Genomic DNA, 19,161 nt, shown 5'->3' with positions numbered 1-19,161 from the left:
TCCCTTCACTAGTGGTGAAGCAGGTCTGCAGGTGTCTTTCTCTTCCCCTCTGTATCTTCCCATTCCCTCTCAATTTCTCTCTGTCCTACAAAAATAAATAAATAAAAATTTAAAAAGTGACCTCCAGGAAAAGTGTATTCGTAGTGCAGGCACCAAGCCCCAATGATAACCCTGAAAGCAAAAAAAAAAAAAAGGAAAAAAAGGGCAGGGATATAGAGGTAAGGTAACCAACCTGCCAAGGCACAGCCATACCTGATAGCTTGGCTCAGAGTCCTTGCTTCTAAACACATAGGTTATAATAGACTGGTGTAGGAAGTGAGTAATGGCAGCATGGAGTGAAACCTGGACATTGTAACTATCTCCTTTAGGCCAAGTATTTACAGTCATAGTCTTTGACATCAGAAAACCAAGTCTATATTGCATCTTTCTCACTTCTAGACTAAGTGATTGTAAGGAAGTTACTTACTATAGCAAAGCCTCCAAGTTGCTCTCTTGAAATTGGAATGGTAATAATAGTTTTGTCACACTCACTTGTTAAAAGCTTCAAATTAAATTAACATATTCAAATGGAAAAGTTAATTATTATGAAGGCAAAAGCCACTCAGTTTTTTTCGTTTTGTTTTTTTTAACTATGACAGTGACCACAGCACTATATAGAAATGGGCCTGGCCCGGTTCCAGAAACGTTACCTGTGTCTTGGAGAAGGAACTAAAACTTTAAGAGTCATAGGAGGGGCTGGGTGGTGGCACATCTGGTTGAATGCACACATTATAGTGCACAGGGACCCAGGTTTAAGCCCTGGTCCCCATCTGTAGGGAGAAAGTTTCACAAGTGGAGAAACAGTGTTGCAGGTGTTTCTCTCTTTCCCTATCTCCCCCTTCCCTCTCACTTTCTCTCTGTTTCTATCCAAGATAAATAAATAATAAATTAGCAAAAAAAAAAATTTTTTTTTTTTTTTAAGAATCATGGGGCTTGGTGAAGTCACAGTCATCATAGAAACATGTCTCAGATAGGGTTTTATTAGCATCTGGGTTGAAACCAGAGTTTATTTTGGCCCAGTTTGCTATAGAAAACCATTGGACTATATATTGCTCAAACCAAATAGAAATCTCAGCAATTCTGAGTTCTATTTTTATTTTTAAAACAAAATAAAAGTGTAAAAGTCAAAGTTTTCATCATCAGTACTTTGGGGAGAAAAATCTAGGAATAAAATTAGTGAGCTTAACAGAACACAAGAAAAAGAAAAGGGCACCTGGTAGTTATTTAAAATAAACCAAAGTGTGCATATTTTCATTTGGAGCAAATTTTTAAAACCATGCTGGCATTAACTCTTGAATTATCACGTTTTCCCCACGAGAAGACAAGGGGAGAGACTTGGGACAGTAACCTGACTTTTAATTTGGAACTTGGTATTTAGTTCTATAAGAGTTGGGAATCAATAGTCTTCGAAGTCAGCAGGTTAGGGAATTGGCAGTCAGAGTGTTAATGAGAATATGGTAGATTCCATGCCAATCCCAGACCACACTGATACCTGTAACAGATTGATGTCAATTTTCTAAAGTGGAGAGACATATAAGGTTAACATAATTACTTCACATGGGCTGCCTGTTTAATGGGTCCTATTTCTAAAGACCGGCCTCATTTACACACAAAGATAAAAGATTTTACGGCCTTATTTACACACAAAGATAAAAGAATTAGAGAAAGTTGTTGTTTCATACAGGGCAGTATTACTTTTCACTTCTATTTGCATTCCAGGGTCAGAGAAGAACAGAGCATGATTTTCTGCTTTGCCAATAGCCCTGCTTTACAAAATTGACTTGAAGGAGAAAAAGTGATATTGAGAATGTCTTGGCTTCTCTAGGATCCTATTTTGAATGTTTGGCAGTAGCTTATCTGTTTGAGATACTGTCTTCTGTGAACTTCCATTAGAGTTGTTCCATTAGTGTTATAAAAACCATATAGGGCAAAGGCTTTTGATGCTCATTTAGCCTCGAAACAGCCCTTTTTTGGAAATTTTTATGCACCCCATCCTCTTCCTAAACAGGTAAGGCAGAGTTTAGGTGCTTTCTTACAAACCTTCCTACATGTATTAGTTCACCTCTACTTAGGATGAGGGACCCCACCAAGTCTCTGAATAACTCTGATGCTTCTTTTCTATGGGACATGGCACAGCAGGGAAGTTAGAAGGTTAAGATTGACAAGTACTGCTGGTTAGAAGATTAAAAACTACAGGAAAGAAGTGTGGACTTCTTAGTTTAAATGCCACATTTGAGACTTAAAGAGAGCACCAGTGCCTGAGGGAATAAATAAGATGCAAAGGACTCAACTTTATATCTGCATTATATTATTCCTGTATGCAAACCTGACTTTAAGCAATTTATGGCTTTTGAGTGACAGTGTCAGTTAAGGAAGATTCACCTGATTTGTATAGACAAGCATTTCACAAAGAAACCCCAAATTAGGACTGTACTCAGGGGTAGAATTAGGGGGTGAGACATGAATACGAAATAAGGCAAGTTTATATGGTTTTAGTTTCACATAGTCTGGCCTCAGGTGATATTAATCAGAAGAAAGCAGTTTTCCTAAGAAAGTGAGAGATATTTTTGTTTTTAAAGCTATCTCGTGTTAATTGTGATATTAGCCCACTGCTTAGCTAAGGCTTTCCCCTCCTACAAGGAGGTTGGCGAGCAGACTGAAACTGTCATAGGGCTTTTGTTCATTCTTAATCCCCTTTCCACTCTCCTAAGTTGCTTTTCAACAGATAGGTGGTCACAATGTCATAGATGGAGCGGTTTTCCTGAAACAACTTCATTGTGTGGTCTCTGTAGCATGGTCCCTCAGCATGAGCCCTGAGGATGGGAGTTAAGTGAATGAAGTAAATACTTGTCTCTAGACCCCATATCTAATCTTATTAATGCTACAAGTGCTTTATTCTCGAGGCACTTTGAACTGTAATGGGTTACAGTGAAATGGTTAATAGTTGACTGGGAAATCCTATCATCTTGGTATATCATGGGCCTTTTTTAATTTTTTTCTTTTTTACTACAGTATTTTGAAGATCACCATTTGTATTAGAAGGCACACTGCTTAAAGATCATTTCTATGCTTTTTTTCTTTTTCTCTCTTTTTTATTTTTTTACCTATTTTGACAAAACTGAAATAATTCAACTAGAGGTTAAGTAAACCCTGTGGGAATGAATACAGAACATATTGTAGGAGATATTGCTGCCCCCCCCCCACACACACACGTAAACAGAGTTTGGCAAATAGAATAAAGCATGTGTGTCAATGGTGCAAATTTAAGTACTGCTCCATGCCAGGGGAAAATTAATAGTTGCCTTCTTCCCATAAGTTTGTGGATAGAACCTGAAAAAACTAGACATCTAATAATGTCATATCAGTGAGCATCAAAATAGATTCTTGCTGTTTCATAATTTAGGAAAATCTCTATGAGTTGAACAGTAATTCATATAAAAAAATTAGGACCACTCCATTTTTTAGCATACAACCACAATGAAGGATAAAAATTAAAGAGAATCTTATTTAACCTGATATCTACAAATTGCCAGATTTCTGTAAAGTTCTGTGCAAGGGACTAAAAAGTCAGCAACTTATGATTTTGTCTTTCAAGGATGAGATGGTATGGATTAAGTCAGCAAATATACAGTGTAAATAGCAAAGGCTCTGTTCACTTTGATTCTTTTTGTTAATCAGACTGGTTGTTACAGAATCTGAATGTTGACCATATTCCATGTTCTATTCAACCACGCAGAGCTGTGCTTGATTGATGTCCAGAAGTAATGAAAGAATAGCTGTTCCTTCCTTCCTTTAGCTTTCTTTGACCTGATAAAGTTCATTCTTGGTACAGGCATATAAAATATTATTTTTAAAAAGCCAGATGCTCTTTGAAAGAAAAGAGTATGCTTAGCCATCTGTAAATCCACAATTTGTTTAGTGCTTGGCATGTACTAGAGGCTCAAGAAATATTTATTGAAAGATAGTTGTAGGCTGAGACCATGCCTTTACCACGTTTATTTCAGTTTCTCCAAACTCACCTAAGTTTATGTTTTGTATGTCAAGACACTTTTAATAATGAGATGAGTTGCTTTAACTATTAAAAGTACAGTAGCTCTATAAAACTAGGTTGATCCAGTACTCTGTTTATACCCATTTTGATAGTTAATATAGTGTGTCTTGCATTGCATTAGTTCATGTTTTTATCTTCTTTTCAAAAAAAATAAATAATAATAATCTCTTGAGAATACAGGGACCATGTTGTAAACAAACATTTTTCTTTGGCTTTTCCAGAGGATACCTTAGCAGAATGCCTGTCATATATTAGATATTAAGTAAAAGATCACTGGATGGGGGAGGGGCAAAAATGCCAAAGTGAACTAAAGATCTTGGCCTGATATTTCACTCAACATTGCATTGTAGTTCTGTGTCTAGTCTCACTAATAAAACACTGTCACTTTGAGTTAAGAAGCTGAAGTTAATAATTACTAATGCTGCAAGGTGGGCAAACACCATGAAGACACAATGCATCCTTTCATGAATTAATTTCCCTCCAGTGACTATGTTTCATATTTGCTACTGGGCTTTCCCGCCCTGACCCCCGCCCCCCATTTAAAGCTGAGCAGGTGTGTGGAGCCAGCCTTCTCTTGCCACAAGAATGTTCCTTTCCTGTAGTAGTCACCTAAGCACTTTTTTTTTCTCCACTGGTGAGTGGCAAGGAATTCTAGGGTGTGGTTTCACCATTTTGAGGATAGATTTTTCCGTACTTTCTGAGGTGACTTAGAGAACACAAACACAGCACGGGTCATGTGATCAAACCCCTCTGCCTAGCTAGTGATTAGAGAAGCTTTGCTGTTAGAATGAGCAGTACGCATCTTAAGTGTGTAACTCAGCAATTAATTAGAATTGTTCTCAATTTGTGGTGCCAGTAATATGGTGTTGTTGTTTAGCGAGTGTTAATGTTTCCATGAAAGAAATTATTTTTCCTTCTGTTAGTGTTCATGACTCCATCTATAGGATATTCATTGTCCCATAGCTAGTAGTTTTCAATTTTTTGAAATATTTATTTATTCTCTTTTGTTGTCCTTGTTTTATTGTTGTAGTTATTATTGTTGTCATCATTGTTGGATAGGACAGAGAAAAATGGAGAGAGGAGGGGAAGACAGAGAAGGGGAGAGAAAGATAGACACCTGCAGACTGAAGCGACTTCCCTGCAGGTGGGGGGCCAGGGGCTTGAACCGGATCCTGACGCGGGTCCTTGTGCTTTGCATCACCTGCACTTAACCTACTGCGCTACTGCCTGCCTCTCTAGTTTTCAAAATTTACCATCAATCATCAAATTCTGACTGACGTTGCTTGTTATTTCTTTCTGTTGGCTTTTCGCAGAGCTCTAAAAATGTTGGGCACTAAAAGTATTCTGCTACTCCCATAGAGTTCTGTCAAATCTCCTGTTTCAGGTAACTTTTTTTTAAAAGAATTTAAAAAAAAATTATTTTCTCCTTTTTTATTTAATTAATTGGATAGAGATAGAGAAATTGAGATAGGGGAGATAAAGAGGGAAAGAGACAGAGAGACACCTAAAGCCCTACTTCACCAATCATGAAGCTTTACCCCTGCAGGTGGAAACAAGGACTTGAACCCAGGTCCTTGTGCACTGTAGTGTGTGCACTTATGCCATTACCTGGCCCCTCTGCTAACTTTTGTCTGAAGTTCTAAATGGTATACTCTCTATTCTTAGTTAAAAGACAGACATATGGAAACAACTATCCTTCATAGCACAAGGAGAACTTCCAAAATGAAAACTACCTAAAATAAAAATACTCCTTTTTACAGAACTATTTTATCCTCCAGTTAAGTTTACTATCTATCACTTTCAAATGATACTTCTTACTGAGTTCCAGGTAATTTGGCAGTTGGCTATTTCATGCCCATTTATGCATGTGCTATTTTTTTCCCCTAAAAATCTAAAGCCTAGGCAAATAATTGGCAGTATGACCACTGTATGTACCTGAGCTGTAAAAAAATCCTTCAGAATGGCTCCTGCTCTTCAGGAACTCCATTCAATATTTGGGGGGGGGGGAAGCCATCAGTTGGAGCTCAGGGTTGGTGGGTGGGAATTGCATGGTGGTTATGCAAATTACATGCATGGTTGAGGCTCTAAAGTCACAGGTTTAGTCAACCCCCTGCACCATCATAAGCCAGATCTGAGCAGTGCTTGAGGTAGATACAAGAAAAAATGATGATGAGTTGACATATTAACAATATGATCTTGATCAAGAAGAAAGAAGAGTCTGTCATTATTTAGTTCATAATGGGAGCTGGGGAGATGGTACAGCAGTATTGCAGCAAACTTCCATGCCTGCGGCTCCCAAAGTCCCAAATCCTATCCCTAGCACCACCCTGTGCCAGAGCTGAACAGAACTCTTTTCCATCTAACTGTATCTCTCTTTCTCTCTATTATATGAAAAATACAAATAAAATAAATAAATGCAAATTAAAAGATGACCATGAGGTAAGAGTGGTAGAATATGAGTTAAAAAAAAACTGATGAATGTTTGCAATAACCATTTTGTTGAATAATTGATTAGGTACAAGGATTCCCGGGGAAACCCAAGAGCTGGCTGAAATCAGGAAGCGTAGCCTTGTTCTTCAGGGCTGTGTACTTTCCTGGAGAAGCACTAGTGTGCTGCCTGGTGTAAGAGTAGAGGTGAAAGGGGTTTAGAGATAGTGTGGCATTGTGACTTATAATGCATATTTAGTTTTTGTTCAATCTCTGGCACAGTCTTTAAAACCCTTAAAGCTTCCTGAATTCTGAGAACCTTAAAGATAACTTTTAAAAAAATTTTTTTTTAATTTTTTTAATTTATTTTATTTATTTATTCCCTTTGTTGCCCTTGTTGTTTTAATTGTTGTAGTTATTATTGTTTTTGTCATTGTTGGATAGGTCAGAGAGAAACGGAGAGAGGAGGGGAAGACAGAGAGGAGGAGAGAAAGATAGACACCTGCAGACCTGCTTCACCGCCTGTGAAGTGACTCCCCTGCAGGTGGGGAGCCGGGGCTCGAACCGGGATCCTTATGCCGGTCCTTGTGCTTTGCACCACCTGCGCTTAACCCTGCTGTGCTACAGCCCGACTCCCCTTGAGGTTTCTTAAGGATGCTGGCCACCACATGGGAGCACTTACAAGGGAAGAAGCTTCACAAATAGTGGAGCAATGTGATGGTATCTCTCTTCTCTCTGTCTCTATATCTTTCTGCCTCTTGTATTTCTGCTTCTTGTATTTCTCAACCTAGTGGAAAGAAAATATTAAGTAGACACCAGTAGTGGCAGCAAGTCCTAGTGATTACCCTGATGGTGGGAGAGGGGGAGGAGGAGGGAGAGGAAGAGAGGGAGAGGGAGGAAAAAAGAGAGAGAGAGGGTGAAGGAGAGGGAAAGAAAAGTGTCTTTATTAAGTCAGTAAGGTGATTGCCAGGGAAACCAACCTTGGAGTAGAACTCCAGTCTCATCCACCCCCTCCAGACATCTAAGGAGAGGGTAAGAGCTGGGTGGAAGGCTGGATCAGTGAGCAGTGCCTAATGATTTAGTCAGTCCTACCTATAAAATGAAACTTCCATAAAAATCTAAAACTTGTGAATTTGTACTGGTGTTAGGAAAGTGGTGCACTAGGACAAGGGTAAAGTCCTACTTCCTTTCCTCATATCTTTTCTGCATCTCTTTCATTTGACTGTTGTGATTTATATCCTTTTGAGTGAAATATTTTTCTGAGTTCTGTGGACTTCTCTAACAAATACGTTGAACCCATAGAAGGAGGTCACTGGACCCTCCCTCCAGGGTATCGCTAGTTAGTCAGAAGTGCAGGGTGGGGGGCAACCTGTGGGACTTGCAATTGGCATGTGAAGTGAGGGAGGGCAGTGGTGTAGAACTGAGCTGTTTGAGAAATGGTCTGTGGCAAACCACCCGCAGACGCCCCCCCCCCCCCCAGCCTTACCTAAGCTGGTTGGGGAGCTTTCAGGGAAAACTGCAAATAAGAAGACCAGGCTGTTGAGCAGCACATAGGAGCGTTCTGAAAAGCTGGCCTGGCTGTGGGAAGGGAGCTTTATCCTGCAGAGCAGAGAAGGAGAGCATCCTTGTAACTTTCTTACAAATGGCTTCAATCTCCCAGGCTAGGAGGGTAGAATTGAGAACCAATAGACTCCACAGATTTCTGCAGCCAAATAGTTGGGCTCAGAAACTAGGTCAAAAAAAGTCAAGTTGAAACATTTGCTAGATTAAGAAGACAAAAGAGAGAGATAATTCTGTAATTGTGGTTGCCAAAAACAGTCAGAAACAAAGATTCTGGTCAGACACCTATCACTGTGGTAGAGGGAGTCCAACAGGAATTAATGAGCTAGAATAGCGGTGATTTTTAAGGTGGCAAGCAACAACTCACTCCTGTTTTATCTCTTGTCAATTACCTGAGTCTTTTGTATGTTAGATGGTGAGAAAATAGAAGGGGAATCATGAGAGATCTGTTTTATTTATATGCTTGTGGGAATAAGGCACGCTAATATAATAAAAGAGATGAGATTCTTTGTCTACAGTTTCATACAATGCAGCTAAGTAACCTGAACAACTCAGCAGAAAAGCAGCCACTAAACCTTGAGCTACACTATTAATTATCAAGATCTTGGATATGTAGATTCAAAGCAAGGTATAGTAATAGGTGGATGAACCAACTCTTCCTGGTGGTTTGAGTGTTGGTCTCTAAAGCTTATGATCTTTCTTCTTAGGCTCCCATCAAGATACCATAATGGAAAGATAGGTATCCAAAGAGAGTGAACTCTCCTGTTTCTTTGCTGTTTCCTGTTTCTGTTTAGGTAACTAAAGAATTAAATAAGTATTACTGGATTTACTGGAGATTGCCAAAGTCCACCTCCAACTCCTGTTCATTCATTTTTTTTCTTTAATACTAGCACTTTCTGTGTACATGCATCTCTCATTTTGTTGTACTTTGCTTTATTGCGTTTCACAACTTTTTGTTTTTCATAAGATCCTCCACCAGAAAAAAAAAAAAACTTTCTGAAGACTCAGATGATGCTAAGCATGTCTAATAATAACATGTTTTTATTGTTTTTATTTATTGGATAGAGACAGCCAGTATTTGAGAGGAACGGGGAGATAGAGAAGGAGAGATACAGAGAGACACCCATAGCTCTACTTCACCACTTATGAAGCTTTCCCCCTGCAGGTGGGCACTGAGGGCTTGAGCCCGGGTTCTTTCACATTATAACATGTGCACTCAACCAGCTACACCACCACCCAGCCGCAATAATAAAATGTTTTAATTTAAGCACATACATTATTTTAGGCTCAGTACTATATTGCACACCCAGCTGACTACAGTATAGTGTAAATAATGTTCATATGCACTAGAAACTAAAATTTTATGTAACGCACTTTATTGTGATCTTCACTTAATTGCAGAGGTCTGGAACCAAATGAGGTGTGTATTACCTCATGCTGCTTTAGCACATAATTAATTATTAATTCACTGAATTTTCAGTCCCATGTATATATTATTGGTCTCCCTTTATGCAGGTGAGAAGCTGAAACTTGGAGAGATAAAGTGGGGTTGTTTGTTTGTTTTCCACAGCCACAATCAGTCAGTGATGAAGACAGATCCCTAGCCCAGGTGGCAAAGCCTTTAACCACAAGTGACTTTGATAGTCCATCTGGGAAGTTTCTCAAAAGCTTACATTGCATTTTCCCCCCAAAGGCTCCTGAGGGTCTTCTCCTACTGTGCATGCATGGAGACAGGGCAGCTGGTGGAATATGCCCTCTATAACTACAGTTGCTCAGTCTTTACTGCCATTTGTTACTCACCTCCTTCTCATCTTCCCATCTGTCCCTGTAATAACAGATCTAAGAGCTTCCTTCATGACATTCTAGCCCCGAAGTTGGAGACTCACTGTTCATTGATGATCATAGTGGAGACTGAATGGACTGGGTGATGGAGTCAAGCTGCCAGGTCCTTCAGTGATCTCTTACCTGCCCCTCAGCAACCCATCTCCTCATCCTCAGCCTTGCCTCAGACCTCTCATGATAGGAAACTCCAAATATCTGCCTTCCACACTCCTGCACTGGGCAACAGAGCTTCCTTAGAAAAAAGCACTGTCTTGCAGACAGGGGGTGGGGGTGGGGTCACAAATTAAGGAACTTGATTTCTGACATGTGAGAAATTAGCTTTTTAAATACTATTTGAATCTTTCCATTCTGAAGTATACTCTATATGTAGCTGGGGAAAATATTTAAAATTCCCATTTAACTAATGTAAGCATGTTAATCCTCGACTAAAACCAGCATGAAGCCTAAACATGTATGTGTATGTGTGATCCTGTGGCTGTATCTATCTTTAAAAATAAGTTGTCTTAATCCTATTATTAAATGATTTCTACTGAATGCAAAAGGCATTGAACTTTTGTTTGAACCAGTGGGCTGTTTGGCTTGTTGTACATTCTTTAAAAGTAATTAGTACCTTATTTTTCTGAGATGGTTTCCACTGAATGCAAAATGCATTCAGCTTTAGTTTGAACCAAAGGGCTTTTCAGTTTATAGTCTCCCCGCAGTCACAGTCACCGATGCATTAACTGCAAATGCAGATTAACAAACCTGCATCCTGGGGATCTAGAAGTCACTTGACCAAAAGTGAAACTGAGTTGCTATTTTTAAAGATGCTAATAAATCACTGGGGAAAATATGTCCCCAGAGGACACTGAGCCCATAATCCCTTCAGCTGCTACTTTACAAGAAATTGTCCTAGTATCAAAAGTGACCAAGGTTGAAGATAATAAAAACCTTTCCAGCTTGCTTCCAGCTCTTTTCTCACTCCTAGCTCCTGAAAAGAAAGCAAAAATGACTTAAAAACTACAAGAAGAGACCATTGGGGCATAGACTTTCCCGTGTGCAGGGGACCTAAGTTTAAATCCCTGATCTTCACCAGAAGCAGGAAGTTTCACAAGCAACATGCTTTCTCTCTACTGAAAAGCATAAATAAATAAGTAAACAACAGGCCACCAAGAATGATGGAGTGTTGCAAGCCTGGAACCTCAGAAATCACCCTGGTGGCAAAAAAAGAGTGAAATGTGAAAATTCAAGATATTTGGAACTTCTATATTTTGCAGATTTGAAAAAGGATTAGTGATTGAATCCAATTTTCCCAAGTATTGTTTGCTTTGTGTTCCTGCCTTTATAAGTGTTGCTGGGCAAGTACAGTTCTTTAAAAAAAAAAAAAAAGAAAAAAACACATTTATCCTCCCAGATGCCTAAAAACAGAGTCAGATAAACTTAATCAAAAAAGTATTCAACTAATTATTCTGTGATTTGGCAAGTTATGACTGTTGTACAGATTCTCAAATAGTTTAGAATCTGGTGGTGGCAAAATGAAACATTTAGAGGCATCTAACCAGGATTATAATTGAATGCTCAGTGGTGGGAATCAGTCTCAGTTCAGAAAGGACAGATAAGTCAGAGAAGAATTATGGTTTGGGAGGGGCCTGTAGGTGAGTGAGCCTGATGCTGCACTTTGATGATGGAAAAGGCTTGAAGGGGAAGAGAAAACTATATCTATTTACAATAGTGCAGAGAAGAGAGAAGGATGGAGAGTGCTTTGGGGACAATGAGAGAGAACCTCCACTGGAGTAAAAGTTGTATGAGGGAAAGTACAAGTGTATTAACCAAAAGTAATAGTTCCTTCCAGATAAGAAATCTAGACATGGTCCAACAGCACACATAGCTCACCTGGGAAAATGCCTGCTTTGTCATGTGTGCCACTCAGGTTTGAGCCTAGCCCCCACAACACTGAAGAATCATGTCCCTCCCCTCTCTCTGTTTCTCTGTCTTTCTCTTTCTATTGGAAAATGTTGGCCTGGAGCAGTGAAGTCCAGGTGATAATACAATACAATACAATATAATACAATACAATACAGTACAGTACAGTACAATACAATGGAAAATATCTAGCTATGTACTCTAGTATATAGACAGTGAGGAAAATATCTGAAATTGAGATTTTTCAGAGGACATCTGAATACATCTTTGTTTTCCTTCCCCCTCCTATCCCCCAGAGGACCTAAAGTGTTTCAATATGGGGGTGACTGATTTTAAGGAGTCACGACTCCTTAAAAGTCAACTGTAGGGGCCGGGTGATGGTGCACCTGGTTGAGCGCACATGTTACAATGCGCAAGGACCCAGGTTCGAGCCCCCAGTCCCCACTTGCAGGGGGAAAGCTTCACAAATGGTGAAGCAGTGCTGCAGGTCTCTCTCTCTCTCTCTCTCTCTCTCTACCTCCCTTCTCAATTTCTGACTGTCTCTATCCAGTAAATAAATAAAGATAATAATTTTTTTTTTTTTTAAAAAGTCAACTGTAAAGGCTAGGTGGTAATGCACCTGGTTGAGCATACGTGTTACCATGTGCAAGGACTTGGGTTCTAACCCCCGGTCCCCACCTGCAGAGGGTAAGTTTCATGAGCCATGAAGTAAGGTTGCAGGTATCTTTCTTTGTCTCTCCCTATTTCCCCTTTCCCTCTCAACTTATCTCTATCAAAAACAAATGCTATGAATTGGCCACCAATTTATTGCTGGCACCAAGTCCCAGGAATAGCCCTGCTAAAAGGGGAAAAAAAAACTGTATAGGGCTCTTCAGGGTCAGCTACCATCGTAAGGACAATATTTTAGAAAGATAGGGAATCAGAATGCTCTATTCCAAGTCTGTAAATTTTTTGTGAAGACATGTTTTGACCCATCTATATGTTTTTAGAGGAAGTTGATAAATATTTATTTACCAAGTTGTGTGTGGAAGCAGTGACTGTTTTAGCTCTGTTCACTATTGTGTCTCCAGCTCCTAACATAGTATTCAGCCCAGAGTGGGCACCCAGCGTTTATTCCTTGAAAACCCTAAGAATGAATGGTACTTGGTATAGACAGGACAGAGGACACACAGTAGGTAATACAAGCTTGAGATAGTAACAGTGCGGTGTTCTCATTCAGCAGACAAATCCAGTGTTTCAGCTTGAATCATTTGCTGATTTTGACTTTCGGAGGTGACTAAAAAGCAGCAAATAATGGGGTGAGGCTTATTGTATTTTAGAAAGTACTTGAAATGTTTCCGATGATAGAACCACACAAGACAATTGGAGACTGAAGCCGCAGGTCACAGAGGCAGAGCCGTCCCTATTTTCCTGTGATTTGGCAGGAAGTGTATTTTATAGAAAAGTCAAAGAGGAACTGAGGGGGAAATAGCTTTGAGTTGGTGAATTCACAGCAGGCTGACAAGGCACTTCTACAGTCTGAAGCTGGCCCTTCAACCTCAGGGCTGCTCCCGAAGACCAGAGTTGCTACCCTACCTGTCAGGACTTGGAGGAAGCCATGCTGATGAGTACTGAGCCTCAGACACAAGTCTAGGATGGTAAGAGGTTCTTGGCTTTTTTTTTTTAGGCATGGCTTGATTCATTTGCATCTAAAACCAGTCTGTTTTCATTTCCTCTTGGCGATTTAAAAACTATATATGGGGTTTTCTGTTGTTAATGCTTTCAGAGCATTCCCAAAGGTCTTTTCTGAGTCATCGCTAAACCTCATAGTGAGTTCAGTCAATTCAAAGTCTTGGTATTGTGAGTATGTACTAGGGTCTAGTCTAAAACTATGCCCTGGCATTGTTTGAATTTTCACATATGTTCAGTTTCAGAAACAAACAAACAAACAAACAAAAACCTCTTAACCAGATATGTGTGAACTAAACGAAAGGCAGGGTAGTAAGAATAAGATATTGCCTTGACCACACTTTAAATTGTGCTGTCCTGTGAGATTCTGGCAGCCATATGAAATCTGAGATAGTTTCAGGGAGAGAGAGAGGGAGGGAGGGAGGGAGGGAGGGAGGGAGGGAGAAGGAGGTATTAGGCATCCATGAAGCATTTCAGACGTTCAGAAATTCAAGGGGTATTTTTAGAGGAGGGTTGTTCCTACAGATGAGGAAGTCTGGCAGATAGCTCTTCCGGTTGGACTTTTTTTTTCCCCCTCAGATTTCTCCCAACAGAATATGGAGAAAATTCTGGCAGTGTTTCTTTCTGTAAGGACAATGAGGGGAAAAGACATTCTGAAAACATAGGGCAGCAGCTGCAGAGCCCTGAGCCTGTGAGGATGCAGTGTCACTAGCAGTCATTTCACCCCACTCTCCTATGACTGTGGCTAATCAAAGGGGGGGGGGGGCAGGGAAGGAAGTTGAGCAAGAACAAGTCATTTATCACACTGCATGACCAAAGACATCTGTGTGGACCATGCTCCATTGCAACTGATAAGGATATTATTTACCACTTAAGGAGGAAAGAGTGGAACATGTGGCTTTGACTCTAAAGCTACTTCCTCAAGTTATGTGAGATCCGATTTTTATCTTGAAAATGATTGACACTAGTTTTATGGAAGACCAGTCCAATAATAATTAATAAGAAAATATTTTTGATACATATATTTTGCCTTCACGGTTATCACTGGGGCTCAGTGTCTGCACTATGAATCCACTGCTCCTGGAGGCCATTTTTTCACTTTTGGTTGCCCTTGTTGTTTATCATTGCTGTTATTATTATTGTGGTCATTGCTGTTGTAGTTGTTGGATAGGACAGAGAGAAATCAAGAGAGGAGGAGAGACAGAGAAGGGGAGAGAAAGCTAGGCACCTGCAGACCTGCTTCACTGCTTGTGAAGTGACCCCCCTGCAGGTGGGGAGCCAGAGGCTGGAACTGGGATCCTTATGCCGGTCCTTGCACTTCGTGCCACATGTGCTTAACCTCTGCCCTACCACCCAGCCCCTAAAATAGATTTTTTTTAAGGAGTGTAGTCTTCCTATGTGTTGTTGAGTGACCGGGAATGTCATGTGGCCCTGTGTCTGACAGATCAATGTGTCAGGATTCAGAAAAGTCAGCTCTGGAATATTGTCTTTTTCAGGGCTGAAAACACAAAAATAAATGTCTACTTTGATGGCAAGCCTCCCTTTTCATTTTGTAGTCTGATGTGGCTTTATTCATTTCCCTAGTCAAAATGGAAACTCTCTTCTGAGTGCACTCCGCATAGTTTACAAAGTGGGAAGATTTCTGTTACCACTCATAGGACAGAGGTGTTGCTCGCAAGATCTATTAAGATAAAGGATTGCTCTTTAACTCCAAGTTTGTACTTGACATTCTAAGTGCCTTTTGAATTTTTTTAACTTCCCTTTTATAAAAATTTTCTTCTTAAAAAAATTTTTTTTTGATAAGACAGAGAGAAATTGAGAAGGAAGAGGGAAAGGGGCAGGTGGTTGTGCACCTGGTTAAGTGCACACATTACAGTGCACAAGGACCCAGGTTCAAGCCTCTGGTCCCCACCAGCAGGGGCAAAGCTTCAGAAGTAGTAAAGTAAGGCTGAAGGTATCTCTCTGTTTCCTACCCTATCTATCACCCCCTCCCTTCTCAATTTCTCTCTATCTCTAATAAATAAAATTATATTTTTTTAAAAAAAAGAGAGGGAAGGGGGATAGAGAAGAAGAGATAACTGTAGCACTATTTGACCACTCATGAAGTTTTCCCTCTATTAATGGGGACTGGAGCCTTGAACCTGAATCCTTGGACTTGGTAGGTTACATGTGCACTTAACGAGATATACTATGCCCTGGCCCCTTACCTTGTGGACTTTAATTACTTAACAGAAATCTGGACTACTTGAACTTTTAAAATACAGAAATGGCAGTAGTACTCCCAGAAAGCACCAGAGTCTCACATAGCTTGGATACTAAGATTTTACAAGGTCTTCTTTTGTAGCTCCCCATCTTAACTCCTCTCTCTCTCTCTCTCTCTCCCTCTCTCTCTTCCCCTCTCTCCCTCCCTCTCCCTCTCTCTCTCTCTCTTCATTTGCATACTATAAAAATTTGATATAACAGCTGTATTGGTAGTTGCAGCAGAGACCCTAAGACCTGTGAGTTTGAACTATTTTCCATCTGATTCTTTAAGATAAAATTTGGTTGACCCTTATTTGAGAGCATTGATTTTTAACTTCTTTCTCTCTAACCAAGATCCGTAGTAAGTAATATACTTAATATCATGATCCAGCAAGCCTGGAAATAAAAATGTTTAAGAAAGCTAACCTTCAGAAATTCATACATGTGTGTGTATATGCATACCTACATACATAGATTTTTTTTTTTCTGTTTTGTTAAAATGATCCTGCTAGGCAATAAACTGCTATGATCCCACTATTGATCTAGCCATTCTTTGACTACTGGTGATTTAAATAGCGTTGCTCAAGTATACCTAGTATACTATACTTAGTATTTTACAAGTATACCTAGTATACTATACTTAGTATTTTAAGTATATCTTAAAATTCTGTCTAGATCATAGGAATGTGCAGAAATCAGAAATCATATTTAACTTTACAAGATATATTTAACTTTACAAGATTCATCAAGTCACTATCCAAAGTATTTTGTGCATGTGAATATACACCAATCTGTAGAACAACTAACAGTGTACGCAATTTCCATTCTCCCACACGTGAACAATACCCAATGCCAGGCAGAGTTGAAGAATATGAAATGAAATCTCATTTCATTTTTTAAAAAATATTTATTTATATATTTCCTTTTGTTGCCTTTGTTGTTTTATTGTTGTAGTTTTGATTGTTGTTGTTGTTGTTGATGTCGTCATTGTTGGATAGGACAGAGAGAAATGGAGACAGGAGGGGAAGACAGAGGGGGAGAGAAAGATAGACACATGCAGACCTGCTTCATCTCTTGTGAAGTGACTCCCCTACAGGTGGGGAGTCGGGGGCTTGAACCAGGATCCTTATGCTGGTCCTTGCGCTTTGCACCACGTGTGCTTAACCCGCTGCGCCACTGCCCCACTCCCCTTATTTCATTTTTAATTGTATTACTAATCAGATTGACCATCTTTCCATATGTTGATTGGCCTTTCATATTTTTATTTGGTTTTGTGTGTGTGAACTGTTTACTCATACCCATCCTTTTAGTGGGATCATTTTTCTATTTCTTATGGCCTTCTTATACTCTAGGTAACAATATTTCATCAATTATATGAATTATAATTATATGAATTGTAGGTTGCTCAGTCCAAATTTTTGTAGTATTTTATTCTAGTAGATTTTATTTTATTTTATTTTATTTTTTATTTATATAAAGGAAACATTGACTGAACCATAGGATAAGAGGGGTACAACTTCATACGATTCCCACCACCAGAACTCTGTATCCCATCCCCTCCCCTGATAGCTTTACTATTCTTTAACCCTCTGGAAGTATAGACCCAGGGTCATTGTGGGATGCAGAAGGTGGAAGGTCTGGCTTCTGTAATTGCTTTTCTGCTGAACATGGGCGTTGACAGGTCAATCCATACTCCCAGTCTGTCTCTCTCTTTCCCTAGTAGAGAAGGGCTCTGGGGAAGCGGAGCTTCAGGACACATTGATGGGGTTGTCTGTCCAGGGAAGTCTGGTTGGCATCATTCTAGTAGATATTATATCTTCGGTCCCCCCCCCATTAAAATATTATGTTTGTACATTGTGTGAACTATAATTCTACCTTCTCTTTTAAAAGATAACTTCATGAGTGGGGAAAAGTGCTACAGGTGTCTTTCTCCTCTATCTCCCTCTTCCTTCTCAATTTCTCTGTGTTTCTATCAAAAATAAAATTATATAAATATATAATATATAAATAAAACTTTTTTGTCTTACTATAAATAGCTGGTATGTATTACCATGAAGTAACCGTCCATCTTCCCATCATGGATGCATCACTCCATTTGTCAGAGAGCTAGGTCTTATATACAGAGATCTGTTTCTTGGCTTTCTGTCCTCAAAACATGGGTCCCAGATTTATCAGAATCAAATCTTTACCAATATCACTTATACAGCAATCAGGTCTAGATAATTTTACAGGTAAATTTTAACAATCTTCAAGGAACAGATAAAATTAATTGCAAAATGGGGAAAAGTTACCCAATTAATGTGATGATTTTACCTTAATCTCTGATCCAAACTAGACCAGAACAGTACAAGAAAAAGAAAGAAAGGATTAGCCTCACATTTAAATGGAGATGAACAAACACACAGTTATGTCTTTTTAGTTTATCTACTTATATACATTTCATGAAGTGTTTTTCTAGATTTGTAGAGCTGTGGAGCTGGAATTTCTCCCTTGCTAGTTTCCTAAGCCTAAAGATCAAGCAACTCGGGCCAGATGATGGGCCACCTGATTGAGTGAACATGTAACAATGCACAAAGACCTAGGTTCAAAGTCCTGGTCCCCACCTTCAAGTGGTGTAAGCTTCATGAGTGGGGAAGTAGTGCTACAGGTTTCTCTGTCCTTCTCTATCTCCCTCTTCCTCCTCAATTTCTCATGTCTCTATCCAAAATGAAATGAAATGAAATAAAATAAAATAAAATGACCAAGAAGCTTCAGTGACTACTTTGGGGAGAGGTGGCAGAGAAGTTGGATTGCCACAGAACTGGCTTTCTTGATAGACAGGAGTTGTCATTTATTCATAACTTTATATCCTTGCTTCTTCTGAGAAAGGCATTATTGATGGATCTGGTGAGGATAAAAATATTTTATGAAATTTTCTGTGGGAAAATCTGAACTCTATTAATTGAGGGAGTCCCAGTGATTGGGAGGACCAGAGGGGAAAATAAAGGTAATCTGGAGCCATGGCACTTCCTATAGATATTTTTCCAAGATCCCCATAGTGACATTGAAATAGAAACTATACTAATAGTTGTAATACCATCACTGAAACACTTAGATTTTACAGCTCAGAGACATTTTAATATAGTAATAAGGGTTGGAGTAAGGGGGAATGATAGCAAACAAACTTTTTCTGAACTCTATTAATTGAGGGAGTCCCAGTCATTGGGAGGACCAGTGCAGGGTCTGGGAATGTTGAACACAAAGAACAATCAATAACTTCATGACTGTAAGGTCATATGCATTAAATAAGGCAGCTCTGATGCCAAATCAATACTGCATTATACATTTCCTACAACAGATATTGAGATATAGATCTGCTGTAGTGGGAATAGGAATGTCATTAGGAAATACCACTTCAGACAAATTTGGGTTACCACCAACAGGAAAAGAGC

The 19,161-nt window shown here is 39.4% G+C and overlaps 1 protein-coding gene and 1 long non-coding RNA gene across 2 annotated transcripts in view; one reads left to right on the top strand and one right to left on the bottom strand.

Moving 5' to 3' along the window:
- Positions 1-19,161, bottom strand: part of LOC132535839 (uncharacterized) — a 611,211-nt gene that overhangs the window by 199,588 nt on the left and 392,462 nt on the right. The gene's annotated exons all lie outside the window — the stretch shown is intronic.
- PRAG1 (PEAK1 related, kinase-activating pseudokinase 1) overlaps positions 1-19,161 on the top strand; it is a 57,708-nt gene that overhangs the window by 13,324 nt on the left and 25,223 nt on the right. The window lies entirely within an intron of this gene.

Source organism: Erinaceus europaeus, chromosome 2 (assembly GCF_950295315.1).
Source record: "Erinaceus europaeus chromosome 2, mEriEur2.1, whole genome shotgun sequence".
Classification (NCBI taxonomy): domain Eukaryota; kingdom Metazoa; phylum Chordata; class Mammalia; order Eulipotyphla; family Erinaceidae; genus Erinaceus; species Erinaceus europaeus.
This window is presented reverse-complemented; position numbering and strand designations above follow the sequence as displayed.